This window comes from Megalobrama amblycephala, linkage group LG22 (assembly GCF_018812025.1).
Source record: "Megalobrama amblycephala isolate DHTTF-2021 linkage group LG22, ASM1881202v1, whole genome shotgun sequence".
Taxonomy (NCBI): Eukaryota; Metazoa; Chordata; class Actinopteri; order Cypriniformes; family Xenocyprididae; genus Megalobrama; species Megalobrama amblycephala.
The window spans coordinates 306,959-325,098 of record NC_063065.1 but is presented as its reverse complement, the minus strand read 5'-3'; the positions used below and the strand labels follow the sequence as shown (position 1 = coordinate 325,098).

Here is an 18,140-nt window from a genome sequence, read left to right as displayed (position 1 = left end):
TGACATTGCTGTTTATATTCAGATCAGTTTAGAAACCTCTCAGATTTCATCAAAAATATCTTAACTTATATTCTGAAGATGAACAAAGGTCTTATAGGGTGTGAAACGGCATAAGGGTGAGTAATTATTGACAGAAATTTCATTTTTGGGTGAACTAACCCTTTATTCTACATGACCCTTAATTCCCTTAATCCTATCCAATACCTAAACTCAACTAACCTGTACTAACTATTAATAAGCAGTAATTAGGAGTTTGAGGCAATATCTAATAGTGAGAATTGGACCCTAAACTGAAGTGTGAACCAACTTTCACCAGAAGCATTTACTCAAAGTTCTAACTAACCTGTTTTGCGTCTTCAATGGAGTTCAGAAACTCCTCCTTCATGTCATTTCAGGTCTTCAATCAGTTTATCTCCCAGCAAAGGTCTTGTCTTTCAGTGTCTCCAGCGTAACAAGACACTTTCTCCCAGAAATTTTTAAGATCAACCAAAATTTGTCGGATTTGTTTAAGACACTTCTGCACTTCCTTCAGGTGAACAGGACTGGGAATCGCACCTGAACAAACAACATACAACAGATTCTGATTCATGAGAGATCATTGGGAGCCTTCAGGCTGTGATGAACATGTAAACAACATGATGTGCACACTGATGCATTTACTGTGTGTTTATAATGATCATTTAAAAGCACAGAGAGACTCTCACCCAGCTGTATACTGCAATTGGCCAACTTCAGCTGAAGATCAATCTGCTTGTTTTTGATGTTCCACCCTTGTTTTCGCAGAATGTTCTTTTCAGAGACAAGAGGGGTCAGTTCAGCTTGTTTAGCACGAATAGCAGCATTTTTATACTTTCGATTAAATCCGAACAAGACCTGTAAATAAGAATGACTTTTTGCACTTTTTTTTATCAGATCCTGCAGCTCTTGGGTGTTTTTTTCAATTTGTTTTGAATTTCCTCAATATCATTGACATTTTTTTTCAGCTCCAGTTCAAGCTCGGCCAGAGCATCCTCCAGACCCTTCATCTCGACAGTCTGTTCCATTATTTTTCCTTTAGTCTCCTTCTGTTCTTTAAACACATCACTGGTGCATGTTTTCACACTTTTGGTTTGTTGTTCATACCTAAAAAATAGGGTGCATGTACAGTGATATAGTCTGGATTTCACAAACACAACACAGACACTGAACAATCTTCTCTAAGAGGACCTATTCTGCCCTTTTACACAGTCTTGATATTGGTTTTGGCTCTACTAGAACAGGTTTTCATGTTTGAGTGCTCATTATTTTTCTCCATTGTTGCAGCTCCTCTCTTCTCAGTCTGTCGTTAAGTTTGGAATTAGTTTAACCCAAAATGAAAATTCTGTCATTAATTACTCACCCTCATGTCGTCCAAAGATTTTCGTTCATCTTCAGAACACAAATGAAGATCTTTTTGATAAAATCTGACAGCATTCTGTCCTTCCATTCACTGCCTTTGAAACCTGATCTTTGACACTTCAAAAAGTTCATAAAGAAATCAGAAAACTAATCTATATGAATCAAGTGGTTTAGTCAAAATTTTCTGAAGAGACTTGATCGCTTTTTATGATGAACAGATTTAATTTAGGCTTTTACTCACATGTAAACATTGATCAAATAACTCAAACTAACCTGAATGACACACAAGATCAAACCTCTTCTGGAGGCTCAAAGTGCTGCATAACCAGTGAGGTTCATTCTCATGTTGTGCAGCACGATTGAGCTTCTAGAAGAGGTTTGATCTTGTGTGTCATTCAGGTTAGGTTGAGCTGATCAATGTTTACATGTGAGTAAAATCCTAAGAAAATCATTTGTTTGCTGTGTACTAATAGGGAAAAAATGATTGCTTGTTTCGAAATGCTAAATTTCAGTGTTTTCACCTCTTCACCATGTCATCCACGGCACTGATGATGTCCTCGATCCATGTTTTGGCTTTCTCCAGGTAGATCACAGCCAGTTTGGGTTTGTTCTTCTCAACAGCTTTTATCAGTATTGGGAATAGCGAGGTGTCCAGGTTGGAACTCGTGCCGACACACTAAGAGAAAACAAGCATAATTTCATACAAGTATCAACCTTCCATTCTCTCTCTTGAAACCAACACGGAAGTGACAAACTGCAATTCATCGACTGTCCGCTAGAGACAGACTCTAAAAGGGAATCAATCGCATAGACACTCCATGTTAATAAACTTTACAGCAGAAAAAACACATTTACAGCCTGGTACACAAAGTGGTTTTGGTCTATATAGATAATTTTGCCCTTCATGATAACTGTTAAGGGGTGATTTTTTTTATAACTCATCCGTTTAAATTATATTAAGCCTTAAAGTTCTGCATAATTAAGGCTGTGGCCACTTAGATTGCCACTGCTGTCACTGTATGTACATGTGCACACATGCGGATTATAAACAGAAGACATGCTGATGGATCTTCTTGGCATTGGCTAAATGTTTTGTCCGTCAGATTTACTACAGTGACAATAGCTGGAGAATATGCCTTTCAAGACACCACAAAATTCGACAGCACTGCTTTGATATTATAACTAAAACTGCAGCACTATTTCGGAAAAGATACTTTGGCTCATTTTTTGTGAGAGTCTAATGTATACGATTGTATATAGTTTTACAACATAAACTTCCTTCAGGTGGACAGGACTGGGAATCACACCTGAACAAACAACAGATTTGGATTCATGAGAGATTAATGCGAGCCTTCACACTGTTTACACAAGTGGTGAACGTAAACAGCATGACATGCATACAGATGCATTTACTGTATGTTTGTAATAGTAATTTTAAAAGTCTCACCCTGTTGTATTTTGTAATTGGCCAACTTCAGCTAAGGATCAGTCTGTTTGAATTTGATATTCTACTCTTTGTTTCACTGACTGTCCTTTTCATGGACAAGAGGGGTCAGTTCAGCTTCTTTAGCAAGAATAGCAAGCAACGTTATAGTTTCGATTAATTCTGAACAAGACCCATAAAAAATAATGATGGTCATTTTTATGATCAGATCCTGCAGCTCGGGTGTTTAGCAGATAATTATTGCTGAATGCTGATCGTTCAGAAGAAATATGACACAAACAATGTACAATATATTTCGTGGATTTAAAGGGCACCTATTATGCAAAATTCACTTTTACATGTGTTTGACAAAAAGTGTGTGAGCTGTTGGATATTTTTCAATGGACGCTTGTCATGGATAATTCAGATTTTGATCTCCATATCCATTTACATATATTATATATATCTTCCAAGGACTAGTTTTTTTCCCTCCTAGGACTTTTTTCCCAGTGTTAGCACGCTGGGTTTTTCTCTAAAAGTAAAAGGCAAGTAATGTATCAACATGTATAGGCCTTTTTTTTTTTTAATATTTATTTGAGGAATATCCACATATCCAAATTTTTAACATTTGATAATTGATGTATTTGTTCACCACTATCACCAAGACAAACAGAAAACCCTAAAAAAATATTAAACTTATAAATTTGTGTATTTATGTAGTAAAATATATCCAATAAATGCATTAAAAGCCACCCAATTTCATTGGGTCACCTAACCACCTTCCATCAGTGAGCTAACTGTGCTATCAAGCTGCCTAGCACTTGGGGTAATTTTTATTTATTTATTTATTTATTTAATTTTGTTTAAATATTTAGATTTTACACCTAATTATACTGCATTAAGTGTAAAACAAAGGATTTGATGACAGAAATTGTTATTATAGTAATTATGATAGAGAGAAACATGGCCTCTAGGGGGCGTTTTACCCCTCAGCGTAGGGGGCGTTTTACCCCACAAGCTACGACTTGACTTCACATTCATCTATCATACATCACTGTGATATCTGCAGAACAATATTCTCTTAAACACTTGTTTACTAATATCTGAAAATTATAGCGCTTGCCATGTAATCCTCTTCTCTTCAAATATGTCACTGGTGTCAGCTTCTCCAAGGAGATTTGTTTATCCCCGTTGTCAAACGTAGTGCATAGCAACAGTGAAAATGTATATTGACTACCTCTAGTGCTTATTTTGAGAAAAACAGGTGGGGGGCGTTTTACCCCAGGGGGGCGTTTTACCCCACTTACCCTAAGTGTTCTGTTGTGGGATGTAATAATGAACATAGTAGTTTTCACTATTCCGACATCAGAGACACTAAAACGCAGTGGATGGATTTTATTTACGAAGGAAAGGCGCCACTCAAAATTCCAAAATACGTTTATGTTTGCGCGAATCATTTTTTGACTGACTGTTTTGAGAACGAGCGTCAATTCAAAGGGTCTTGCTTCAAAGTTAATCCTCAAGTTGGATCGTTGCCTACTGTTCCATCCAACGTCACCTCCAGAAGAAGTAAGTGTATTTAATGTTTTTTGAGCAAATAGCATTTCAGTCGATTCAGCCAATTCAATAACAAATGCGTACAAATACAAGTTGTCGTCGTCGTCGTAGAATGTCTGTGTATATAATGAGGATATAATGTATATAATGAGGAGTATATAAACCTTGTTTGTATGTTCTGTAGCCATCTTCTCACATTTGCCACATAAGCACCTTACGACAAGTAATGTCAACATGACGCAACCGTTCCCTCGCATAAATATAATTTCGTTTGTAAGCAAACGTTATCACAGTATTTGTGTTTGTAGTTTCAAAAAATTGCGCGAACATTATCCAGTGTGTGTGTGTGTGTGTGTTGCACATCCATAATTGCAAAGGGGACGCGATTAAAACTTATAAGATAAATTTCAAATAACCATTCAGAGACGTCCGGCTCCATTCTCAATTGTTTTCTTCTGCCGGAGTCTCTTCATCATCTGGGTCTGATTCCGGTTCACATGTACCTGAATGCACAAAACAGCGGGTTCTCACTCTCAGCCATTGCTTCTACCGCTGTTTAGCAAGGTATGCAAGTTACGCCCTCATCCAAAGGCAGGGCGGGGATATGCAGCTCATTTATATTTAAGGTGGTACACACCAAAACAGCTTTTTTAAAACAGGCCCCAAAAATACATTTTCAAATGGTTATAATAAATTAACTGTGGGGTATTTTGTGCTGAAACTTCACAAATACATTCTGGGGACATCCAAGACCAATATTACATCTTGTAAAAGGGCATAATAGGTGCCCTTTAATGCTTTTGTGGACAAAAAGTGCTGTTGGAGTTTTTCTGGATGCTTTGACATTTTACCCAAGTGCAGCGGATTGGATTCATCTCATGATCGCTATTTCATTACAAGTATAAAGTCCCGTTTGATTTTGTGTGTTGTCATTAGCACACCCGACACAATACTGTTGTGCAGCAACCCTGAACTTTCAAATGTGTATAATTTCTTATCTTTAATAATATTTTAGATAGTTCAGATAGATCAACCTTTGAGCTAACTTGCCCAAGCTAGGCGGGTGTGGTTTCAGCAACCAGGCCCCTCCTCCACCCACATCCTGCCTCTTTGCCCATTTTCAGTTATCCAGGAGTGATGCGCCGCCAAGATGGCGATGGCCGACTCCACCCACTGTGGGTTTCAAAAATCCTTTTCAGAAACCTACGGGTGACGTCACGGACAATATGTCCGTGTATTATACTGTCTATGGTTATATAAAAGAACTATAAAAAAAAAAACATCTGTTGGCTGAGTGCACTACTATCTATAAAAGATTATTTTCACATGCAGAATCCTGAGGAAAAAAGTCTGATTTTTAGAAAAATTATGAATTAGTATGATGAAATGATGATAATTCACAAGATGAATTTGCCTCACCTTCAGCAGAACAGCCTCAGAGGATCCGAACAGCATTTGTGTTTCAATAGCTTGGTCTCTGATCATACGCTCCAACTTTGGGAAGCTTCCCAGACACAAGAATGACAGATGATAGAGGAGAGCCGTTCGCTCCACAGCTGGAAGAAGGTCCTGGATGAAGCCTGGACTCAATGTGGATCCACTGATGACAATCTCTGAGACACCAAACCAAACATTAGTGACGTTCAACCACCTCTGGGGCTCAATCATGGGTGAAATGTGTCAAAACGTTTATTTATATATTTGTTTATATAGTCTTGAACTACTATTTCAGGGTAAATAATTGAGTTTAAAAAATGTAAAGTGTCTCACCTTTGCTATCGGCCATGTTTTCTTTTAAATTGATTGAAGACTGGTAATGCGTCCAACCGTACGGTCTCTAAAAATATGACAAAAGATATGATGCAAGCAGAATGAACAGATTGCATTTAATTCCCCTTGTGAAAAGTGTGCTTAATTGCAGCATATCAGATCACGTAAGTATGGCATGTATTTTGTGGATGTTTACATTCGATTCTGAATGAGTTTGATAGTGTGCTCCACAGATTACAGGGCTAAAGCTAACATTGCACACTGTAAAAGAGATTTATAAAGAAGATGAGTTTATTAATTAAACAGACTACACGCTTTTTCAGGTTAAAATGAAAATAACGTGAACGAGATTTACATAAGGAGGTGGAAACAATGGTGTTTGAGGCTCACTGTATGCCAATCCATATACAGAACTCTTATTATTCAACTATGCCAAGGTCAGTGTCACCAAAGAAGTGTGTTTTTGGTTGTGAGGGAAAGATAACCTTGCTTCCCAAAGAACCCAGCGTTAAGTGGAGCTGAGAGTTTTGTTCTCACGCAATACATTGATGAACTCTCAACATTTGTCAAAATTGATAGTTTGTTATTAAAGTTGCAATCGCGTTTTTATTGGTTAAAATGAATAGAGAATATTTTGTGTTTTTCCGTGGCTGCTTGAGCTCTCAGGATCAGTGCTTGACCCAGTTCTACGCTGGATTTTTAGTATATTGAATTTGGTGTTTTGAATTTGTTATTTATGTTGAAAACTTTGATGTTTGCAGTCTAAGAATTCAGAACAAAAATATGCTATTTGAAAATACATGTAGAAAATCATGCCATAAAAAAAATCAATTTTGTTAAATATCAAATGTAAATATCAGGATTCAAGTTTAAAAAATTCAAACTCAAATAAAATTACACTCAATATTCAATTCTGTTAAATGACACTTGTCAATAATTCAATACAAATTCAGATCATTTTATCATTTTTCTAGCTTCATACACTTTAGGGTAACCATGGAATTTGTAGTAAAAATGATTATAAAAATGGTAAGCAATCCACCAAAAATAAAAAAAATAAATTCTAGCTGGTGTAGCCTTAAGTAAATTGTGAATAAAGTATAACACACTTACTGTATATTCTGTGTTCTCCTGAAAGTCTTCAGCTGTCTTACGCTTACAGACAGCTGTATTTATGCCTCATATCAGATATCACGTGACGATGTGGTAAATCAGGAATTGGTTATGACTTGCAAAGGCCCTGGGGCCAAATTTCCTCCCACACACTGTTCCCATTTCCAGTGTTTCCCTTAACTGCGCATTCACAGTAATGGCAGAAGTTATGACGATCATGAATATTCAAACCATTCTCACTCTGAGACCTTAAATCCCACCATACAGTTTCATAACAAACTGAAAATATTTCACAACTTTGGCAAAATATCTGTTAAACTAACTAACATCAAATTACAAAAGGCTACAGTTTAATTAAATATGTTTGAAGTGCAGACTTTCTTTACATGATCAGCCCCAAGATGCATTATTTTCAGAAAGTGTTCAAATGTATGACTCGTGCATTAAAAGACATTTTTAACATTTTTAAATACTGTATATGCAGTGTACAATTGGCTATTGTAATTGTGATTTAAATCTAAATAATAATATCTTTAATAAGTTTACACTGGCAGAGAACAATCATGTTACAATCGTGCGCAAATCTAAAACAGCAAACTTAAAGCTGCAGTCCGGGGGTTTTGGCTCTTTGTCGCCATCTCTGTTTGAAACCTGCAATTGCAGTTATATGCCGAATTATCATCTTTGTGTGGGTTGGCCATCAGCACGGCTCCTCAGTGCAGATGAATCTAATGTTTGCTGTCAGTCACCCTACTGGTGTGGATACTGTACTTTGGAAACACAAATTCTATGTCTTGGAAATATGACCAAAATAAGAATTTTTAGCGGAAAATGTCATCTGAAGAAGTAAGTAACATGTCTGCCACTTCTGACCAACTGAGGGGAAAAGCATTAGGCCTACAATATATCTCGCTAACAATGATGATTAAATCTAATGATCGCTTAGCTCGGATCATGCCAAACCACGCAAATGATTATTATTGTTATATTTTGTTCTCAAATTATTAATGTTGACAACATCAGCATTGTTACCTGTACATTTCAGTTTCTGTAGCCACTCCATAGTCCAAAGTCTTTTGTTTTTGACTATGGGTGAATCTCTAGTTGACACTGATGATTGTCATTTTGACCTTCCTGGGTTACAATCTGCCTTCGAAATTATAAGTTTATAATAGCTGGGACTCCTTTTTGTAAACAGATGTGACGTAATGACACAAAGACAACCAGCTGATTGCTCGTATTTCCCACAGAAAGCCACCAGTACCACTCAAATTAGAAAAAATTACTACAAGCTTACCATTGTGAATCAAGCTTAGGTAAGGAGATAGTTTTGAACACTGGCTGGTTATTTACTTTCTCAAAAAAATATTTTGGATATTTTTAAGTTAAGTCAAGTCACCTTTATTTATATAGCGCTTTTTACAATGCAGATTATGTCAAAGCAGCTTTACAGTGATAACTGGTATATAATTTTGGCTGCACAGCAGCTCTTAAACAAAAGAGTATCAGTATCCATCTTAAGTAAATTCAGTATTGATTCATTCTGATGTAAGAATCAATAGTTATCAATTTAGTGAATTTATCTATATCAGCACTGGAGTAAAAAGTGATGTAATCATCCAGCTCAGTTCAGTTCACATACAATGGTGTCACTGTAGGCAGATCCAAACACTGTTGAATATCAAATGTCAAGTGTCCCCGACTAAGCAAGCCAAAGGCAACAGCGGCAAGGAATCCAAATTCATTTTTTTTTTTTTTTTTTTTTTTAAATCCGAACAATTTTTAAGAAATCCTTCAAATTATATTGATAAAGCTGATCTTGTGCTGTAGAATCACAGTGCTGCTGTAATCAATAATGTAAATCTAATTCAGTGATTCAGATCAAATAATGATTAGGTAAAAACATAACCAACACTACCTGACCATCTTTTCTCTTTGTTTAATTAGCTGTTACAACAGCCAAAACAAAATCTAATATTAAATAGTCAAGGGTCAAGAGCTCAACTAAAGCAAACACTCATCTCCACAATGGTGGCTTAAAAATTGTGATTTTCTCCTTTGATTCTGCTTGTTATCATCAGATCACATTCCTGACACATTTACTGTGTTAAAATCATTGACTCAGTGAATGTGTCAGAATTAACACAACAAGTGTTGTCCCTAAACTCACATACTGATGTGTAAGAATTTAACACATTTTGAGTCAGTTTTAACACATCCTTTCTAAGAGTGTATTGCATTCATTTTAACTGGTCAAAAATAGCACATCTATGACACAAATTGTGTGATTTATGACACATTAGAGTGTTAAATATTTTAACATTGCCTGTGTTAAGAAGAATAACACACTGGTTGAGTTAAAAAACGTAACACAACATGTGTTGTCCTTAACTAGACACACGGATGTGTTAAGATATAACACAGGTTGTGTTGTTTTTATGGCTTGCGGAGTGACGTAGCAGCAATGTGATTGGATGATATTTAACACATGTTGTGTTGGACACAGTGTTGTTTCTCTCTCTCTCTCTCTCTCTCTCTTTACACATGATCAACTTAAATTGACACAAAAATGTGTTAAAATAGCCATAACACATAAAATGTGTTATTAATTAACACATCCTTCTTGAGAGTGTAAAGTCATGTAAGGAACATTATTAAATGACCAACAGAGGACCGTATGGGAATGTTCTGTTAATGTCCCAAATGTCCTCTTTGTAACATTCTCACATGACCATAAAATAACCCCCTAAAGTCATATAAGGAACCTTGAACTGCAGCACTTTCATTACAAAAAGAGGACGTTTTAGCAATGTCCCTAATGTTCTGTAAAGGTTCAGAATTTTCGTCACCTTTAGAAAACTTTTAGGGAACGTTGCAAGGTCCTGAGAACGTCACCTTCTACGTGGGTTGTAAACTGGTACGTTGTGTGAATGGGAAGGATTTACATACAGGTATGATTTTCATTCTATTCATCAGGATCAGCATCCATTTTAACAGTTCATGCTAGTATTATTGTTTACTTACCATGGTTACTAGTTTTTGTAACCTTAACCCTAAATACCACTTTATTTTCACTATTTTTGTGCTAATTTCTATATTAATAATGAATGTGATGGCTCATACCAACTTTCTAACTTTACTGTATGATGAAAAACTAATTTGGGACTGCTGTTTAATATCCTCACATTACAGTGTTTATTTATTAGTGATATTCTTACATTTTATATGTAACTAAATTGGGACAGTGTGTCAGCCATTTGAGGAATAAATTTGATTGCGGCTTAATAAGAAATGTGAAAATGTGGGTCCCACAGACAAACCAGTTGAAAACCACTGGTATCTGATTCTTCTAAAGTGGACATATCAATAAGACTTTCTTTTTCTATATAACTGTTTGTCTAGATTTTACAGTGTATGTTAAAGAGGTCTGCGATGGAACAGCACTGTGATGGAGCGTTAAAGCTGCCTTATATCCATGGGTTTCAAAGACGTCACTTCCGCTATGCCCGCCGCCATATTTGTGACCGGTCACAGCTGCGTGCTCTGTTTAAGTCTATGGTGACAGCAGCTACAACTACCAGAGGAAGGCCAACGAAACACTCTCAGAAGGTTCACAACAAATTTACAATATGTCTGGGATATGTGGTGCTGTTAGCCGTTTCAACAGTCCTCAGAACTACACATTTATTTGATCCCAAAGGAGTTAGATCGGCAGAATTATTGGCTTCATTCAGAAAGGACGACACCACTGGCAGCCAAACAGCAATGCACAACATTAATAACTGCTGGGACTGTCATTTACATAAGATTATAATTGTATACAATTTTGTATTATAATATTGTGAATTCTAGTTGCTGTGTTTCGGCGTGTTATTACAGGATGAACAAATTCACGACACGAGCTGCCTACATTACTTAGTTCAAGTACATGCGTGCATGATTTTGTGCAAATATAAGTTGTAATTTTATGTCTATCTTGTATAAATATATATGAATTACCTTATATAGGATGTGTTCCGTTGAGTTAATTAACTTTGTTTACGGGTTTTTATTTTCTTCAGCTTCAGCGTGCGCAGCTCAAACAGCAATGATTAAGTCATTAAAATGTTTACAGTAGCCTAATATTAAAACTTTCATATTTTTTTTTTTTAAATGATACATTATTTTTAATAACTAGCTCTCTTGTATTATATTCAGCAACACATGGTTTGATTAATAAGGATCACGAACAATAACAGAATTTTTTCTCAAATCATCTCATTTTGATATTATTATTTGAGCTGCACGCGCTGAATGAACATCCGTAAAATGAAGCGCTTTAAGTTAATTAACTCAACGGAACACATCCTATATAGGGTAATTCATATATATACAAGATAGACATAAAATTACAACTTATATTTGCACAAAATCATGCACGCGTGTACTTGAACTAAGTTAGTAGTCAGCTCGTGTCATGAATTTGTTCATCCTGTAATAACAAGCCGAAACACAGCAACTAGAATTCACAATATTTTAATACAAAATTGTATACAATTAAAATCTTATGTAAATGACAGTCCCAGCAGTTATTAATGTTGTGCATTGCTGTTTGGCTGCCAGTGGTATGGTCCTTTCTGAATGAAGCCAATAATTCTGCCGATCTAACTCCTTTGGGATCAAATAAATGTGTAGTTCTGACGACTTTTGAAACAGCTAACAGCACCACATATTGTAAATTTGTTGTGAACCTTCTGAGAGTGTTTCGTTGGCCTTCCTCTGCTAGTTGTAGCCGCTGTCACCATAGACTTAAACAGAGCGCTCAGCTGTGACCGGTCACAAATATGGCGGCGATAGAATACAGTGACGTCACATGAAACCCATGGATAGGGATTCCATTCTTTAAATTCACCATGACAACAGCGACTCACTCGTCACAAAACAACTGAATCCTTACAAAACAACAAGTTCTGATGATGGATTTCTCTCTAAACACACTCATTTACCATAATGATAGTGTGCAGGGTCAACTACACTTTAATATTTTGTATTACATAAATTCTAGAAAAGTGATACATTTCACTAACTACACACATATTCATTTTAGTTTAACTTTCACAACCTGCAAAGAGATTGTTGAAATGAATTAGGAAACACTGACACCTAGGGGCCATGTGAGTATATTGCTGTCTGAAAACGTTCACTAATTTACTAAGGCTGCGTCCGAAACCGCCTACTCACTGAGTAGGTACTTAATTTCAATAAGTACTTACTTAACGAGCCTAAAAGAGTAGGTACTAATCTCGTTGAGTATGAATGTTATCCGGACATCATCCACCATGTTGACGTTATCATGTGACCTACGACGTTATCAAAGCGCAACAACTTAAAAGATATGAGTGACAGGTTTCATTCATATCTGTAAATATCTTGCTCATTTTGTGGTCTTGTTGAAGAAACAGCTGCCCATTTATTTTGTGAAGTATAACCAAAAAAATTGGGGTTAATTAAATAGGGTTTTTGTTTTTTTTTACGCTACTAATGTGACCCACAGATTTATCCTTAAAGATATTTTTTAATGAAAACCCAAAATTGTAATCTCTTGAATATGTTGTTAATTTCTTTTTATATATATATATATATATATATGCATACAATTTTATCCACAAACAAAAGTGGCTTAAATCGCATGTTTTCCTTTTTTTGTTGAATTGAACTGTCGTTTAATCCCTTAGGCTTATAATAAAAAAATAATTCAAACAATATATATTTTTGAAGCCTTATGATGAATTATTCAGATATTTAACATTGTCTTTGTTTTTTTTTTTTTCTGTGTATATACCCTGATAGCACACGTACATCTCGGAGACGTCTATTTGATGTGTGTGATTACGTCTGGAAGACGTATTATTTAGAGTGTTTGCTCATCTGGAATACGTCTATAGGACGTATCCTGACAGATGTCAAATAGACGTTTAAAAGATGTCTTTAAGATGTTTATGATTTAGAATGTATGTAAAACTGACATCTTAAAGACGTCTATTAGATGTTTGTAAACAGCAGATGCTTTCCAGATGAAGTGATCTTTAACAGACGTCTTGCAGACGTACGTGTGCTATCTGGGTAATCTCATATTATGATGTACATAAACCCACGTTTTTTTTTGTCATTATGATTGTTCATTGTTAGTTCCGCAATAATAATAAAAATAAAAAAAGATATGATAGGTGCACCAACACTTCACAGCACCAGTAACTCGACAACCCTACCTCGTACAGTTTTCCTCAGCATTTGCAATATCGGCACAAAGGAGATGTTGGGCAGCTGCTCATAGATCTCGCCTTTGACTGAACAGCATTGCCAGACTACCTTAACACTTAAATAATAAATGCTGACCAATACTTAAAATGACTTTCTTTTTTTTTTTTACTGAAAATGATGTATTAGTAAAACAAGCAAAATGTAATGTTTTGTCATATGACATAGCTGTGCATGAATACACACTAGACAAATACAGCTGATGTGAATATGTCTCCATTTACAGTCAAGCAATGAATTAATAAAATAAATATATATTTTTTACCGACAATAGGAAACATAAATGAGTTATAGAATGAATAAAAGTAACGATCACAATAAATAAATGAAACAAAGCATGAAACAAAGTTTTATTCAAATGTATTGTTCTTACAATCACATATTTCAGCCCTGCTGCCATCTCAACACAGCTGTGCAAATTCTGCAGCTTTATTTTGATGAAGCAGCTGACCACCGTGAACACCTTTGCCTGTCTTTGCTGCTCTTCTCAATGGGGGCATCTTTGACCCAGAGGATGAGGAAGATGATGATGGACCCCTGAACCCCACAACCTTGAAGCAAGAGTGGGAGAAGATGTGCGGGACAATCTGGCTGCTGCTGTGTCTGCTGCAAACATTCATGTGCTCTCCATCAGCATAACTAAATAAACAGATTAAAGCATTGTACAATTCATTCATGTCAGCATTCTGTTTCTTGCCATATTTCATTCAATATTTTTACAATTACATGACATTTTTTTGTTTCAGCTTTATTATTTTAGTGGTGTAGTGGGCTAAAGGTAAGCAGAATGTTGCTGGTTCGATCTCCGAGAACGTCTTGTCCTTGATCAAGACACTTTACTCCAGGTTACTCCATGGGGATCATCCCTGTAATAAAAGCACTGTTAGTCACTTTTGATAAAAGCATCTGCCAAAGAAAACTAAAACCTGCAAGTAAATATAAATGTTATTTTTGTAAAGCCTTTTTTGTTAGTGTCTTGGGCACAAACACTCAATAAAGCTTATTATTTCTTAAAGTTTACTTTTCAAGGTACTACCATAATATAAATGCATACATACATTTCATACAGTTTCTATTTAGGGACTTAAAGGGTTAGTTCACCCAAACATAAAAATTCAGTCATTATTTACTCACCTTCACGCTGTTCAATCCCAGCTGGTTTCTTTTCCCCACAAATGCCGCCGTCATCTTTCCTTGCAGTTCCTGCTCCACAAAAGCTCTGCAGCAAACATACCGACATCAAGAATGAGAAGTGCTGTAATAACTGTTTGAAATTACAGTCATTAAAATAATCTACAAGTTAATATTTAAATAGATTTGTGTTAATTTCTGTGGTATACTCACTCAAAGCCTTTTACAGCATCATTCCTTCATCAGCCTCTCTCCACCGGATAAACACACGTGATCATCTGTCCCTGTAACATCAGACAAGATTCAAGTTTCCTCTGAGATTTATGTGATCAAATCTACATACATGTTGATGATGTTTTAACTCACTTTTTATCCAATACAATTATTCCTTAATTTACCAACAGTACTAACGGACAAATAAAATAGATAACTTATGTCTAGTTACTTGTACATTTGTTTATTTACATTCATTCATGTACATTTACTTACATTCATGTAAAGTGTTGGCAGTGAATTCTACATAATAACGCCGCACACACTTCACTCAGATGTATATTTCATATTGTGATGTACTTATTATCTGCATTACTTACTGAATATTTTCCTGTCAGTTGTTAAATAAGCATTTAGTAATCGACGTTATGTTGGATATGATTTAGAATTCATGTAAATCCACTTTGGAGACGAACGTGTGGTTATTGAAGCTCCTGTTAGCTGTACACAATAAAACGTGTTTTTACAGCAAAATCACAACTATACTACACTGACTACCGTCTTTAAACCTCTACAGTAGTTCAACAAATGCGATTTTAACACAAGGAACCAAGTTTTAGGTTTTTAATACTCACATTTAAAAACATCCGCGCTGCTTTTCTCCTCCGTGTTCGATTATGACGTATCTTCTCCCGTGGCCTCCTGGGATAGAAGAGTGTCCATCGGATGATCACTTCAGAATCTGGGCGGGAGCAGTAAGCCATCCGGGAACTTCTCGACTACTCTTTTATGATTACTGAGGATTTCGGACATACTACTCATTTCACGTACTATTTTCCCCTACTATATAGTAGGTAAGTAGGCATATACGGACGCACTTTAAGTAGACGCACGTCCGAATCTCGCGAGAATTAGACGTCACTCAGGTAATTCTCGCCTACTATGGATTCGGACATACTTATTCGCTCGCCTACTGCTTTTCCCCTACTATATAGTAGGTAAGTACGCGGTTTCGGATGCAGCCTAACAGTTTCGTCACATATGTACTTTATCCTTCATACATCATACTTTTGGGGGGGGGGGGGTAATAACATTAACCATCATAATAACTTAATGATTTCATCGATATAGGCCTATGCTAATTCAATAAATATTATTCATTGTCTTATCATCGTCCTTAAAAAAGTTAAACAAAAACATTTTTTTTTTCAACTTAATTTTTATTTTCAATTTTTTTTCTTTTTAAGAACAAACTTACATACATCCTGTGTGTATCATACATCATACATGTCTGTTTTCACAATTTTTGCAGGTCCACTAAAACCAAATCACAAACAGTCCTAATCCACACAAAGACACATCACTGCATTCTCTTGAGATGCAGACATCCAAGAGGTGGACAATTAACTGTATATACTAGTTCAATTAGTGACACTTAGCCTACATTTTAAAACCTTTATGACACAAATTTTATTTTGACTATGGCAACATTTTTATTCAAAATATTTATTTGAAAAGGGCAACATTTGTATTTTAAACCTTTATTTTAATATGGAAACATGACACCTCATTCTACAATGTTTCTATGATTAAATCGCTGACTCCTCCCCATCAGCCAATCACTGTGTGTTTACTCCATAGCAACCGGGTCAACCCCGCCCTTACTCTTAGCTTAAGACTTCTGTCTATTCCTCAGTAAAAGTTTGTCTCAGCAGCTTTGTGAATAGGTTTTAAGAGAAAACTCTTAGCTAAGAACTTTTACTGCTATTTAGGAAAACTCTTAGTGGTAAGATAAAATGTTTTGTGAATACGGCCCCAGTGTTGTACCTTTATTTAACAGTACAAAAATTGACCCTTCAAAAAGGGTACAAAATTGGCTTTGACAGCGTACAATCGTTGACTATAATGAGATATATATATTTTACACACACACACACACACACAAGCTGAATTAAAATCAGAATTTATTAAAACCTTTTCATTTTCACATTTTTCATTTCACACTGCTTATTAACATCAGGTGTACGGTGTTCATATTAGGACATTCTTAGACCTCAGTCGTACAACGAAAACGTTTCAGCCATTGGATGAAACGGCATCGTGCCTCAGACTGAACGGCTTCAGGTCTCAGGGAAAACAACGTCAGCTGTGAGGTCTTCTACTATTAGGCATTGGACGAAAAGGCATCGGGCGAAACGGACTCAGAATAAAAGGCATCAGGCGAAACGGACTCAGAATAAAGGCATCAGGCGAAACGGACTCAGAATAAAAGGCATCGGGCGAAACGGACTCAGAATAAAAGGCATCAGGCGAAACGGACTCAGGTGGAGTGTGGGGCTTCGCATTGCCCCGCCCCATGTGACGTCACATGCACGCGGTTCAGATCAGAACAGAAGAACAAGAAGGACAGATGGGTGCAGAGGAGGTAAGCCCACATGATATATTTTATTTGTTTTAATTAAATGCTACACTAATTACGTTTTATACAGAACAGAACATACATTTCGTGAATTTTATTTGCACTTTTAAAAAGTTAGTTAGCTAGCTTTAGCTTGCACTCGGCAGACTATTGTGATGTTAAAGCGTGTTCGCGCTATTGGATTGCTTGATTAAAATGTGAAACAAAAAAAAAAAAAACAGATAATAAGCTAGCATTACACTAATCAAAAGCAAATAATAAGGCTGGAAATGATGGGGACGGACGGAAATAAGTTAATTGTTTTATATATTCTATATTATAGATAATGTAAGTTTTTATATTTAAATACATCTGAAATATAATTGAGAGTACCACGTCCCCTCCCCCCAAACTTCAGTCCACTCAGTTAATGCCATTTCCACCAGTAGTAATATGCTAACGTGATATTGTATAACTTTTTTCAGAATAGAAATATGAAGTTCAAGGCTTATGACAGGCTGAGGCAAACAGCTGGATAATGGTATGTAATGGGCTTTTTATTGTATAATTGAATAATGTTGTAGTTATATTACATAGTGTATCACTGCATGTGCATGGAAACTTACTGTACGCAAGTTATATTCACTTGTACTTTGCCTTATTTGTAGATGAGCTTACTCAAAAAGGCTTTGATGCCAGAGTGAAGCATTTATTAAGTGGAGATGAGCACACACTGCGGAGGAAGGAACATCAGGTATCCTGTTTTTATCTTTACATATAGGAAAACTTATATTTATTTAATTACTTTTCTTCTATCTAGCCTACATACTTTGCTTTTCTCTTTAACATTCTAGAAACAAA

General features: G+C 35.9%; 1 long non-coding RNA gene across 1 annotated transcript; it reads right to left on the bottom strand.

Annotated features, from left to right (window-relative positions):
• Window positions 1–13,859: 13,859 nt before the first annotated feature.
• Window positions 13,860–15,789, bottom strand: LOC125257981. The gene is made up of 4 exons (XR_007182488.1): window positions 15,517–15,789; window positions 14,882–14,952; window positions 14,672–14,756; window positions 13,860–14,403 (listed from the first exon to the last, which is right to left on the bottom strand). It is a non-coding gene; the product is annotated as an uncharacterized LOC125257981 (long non-coding RNA).
• Window positions 15,790–18,140: the final 2,351 nt, after the last annotated feature.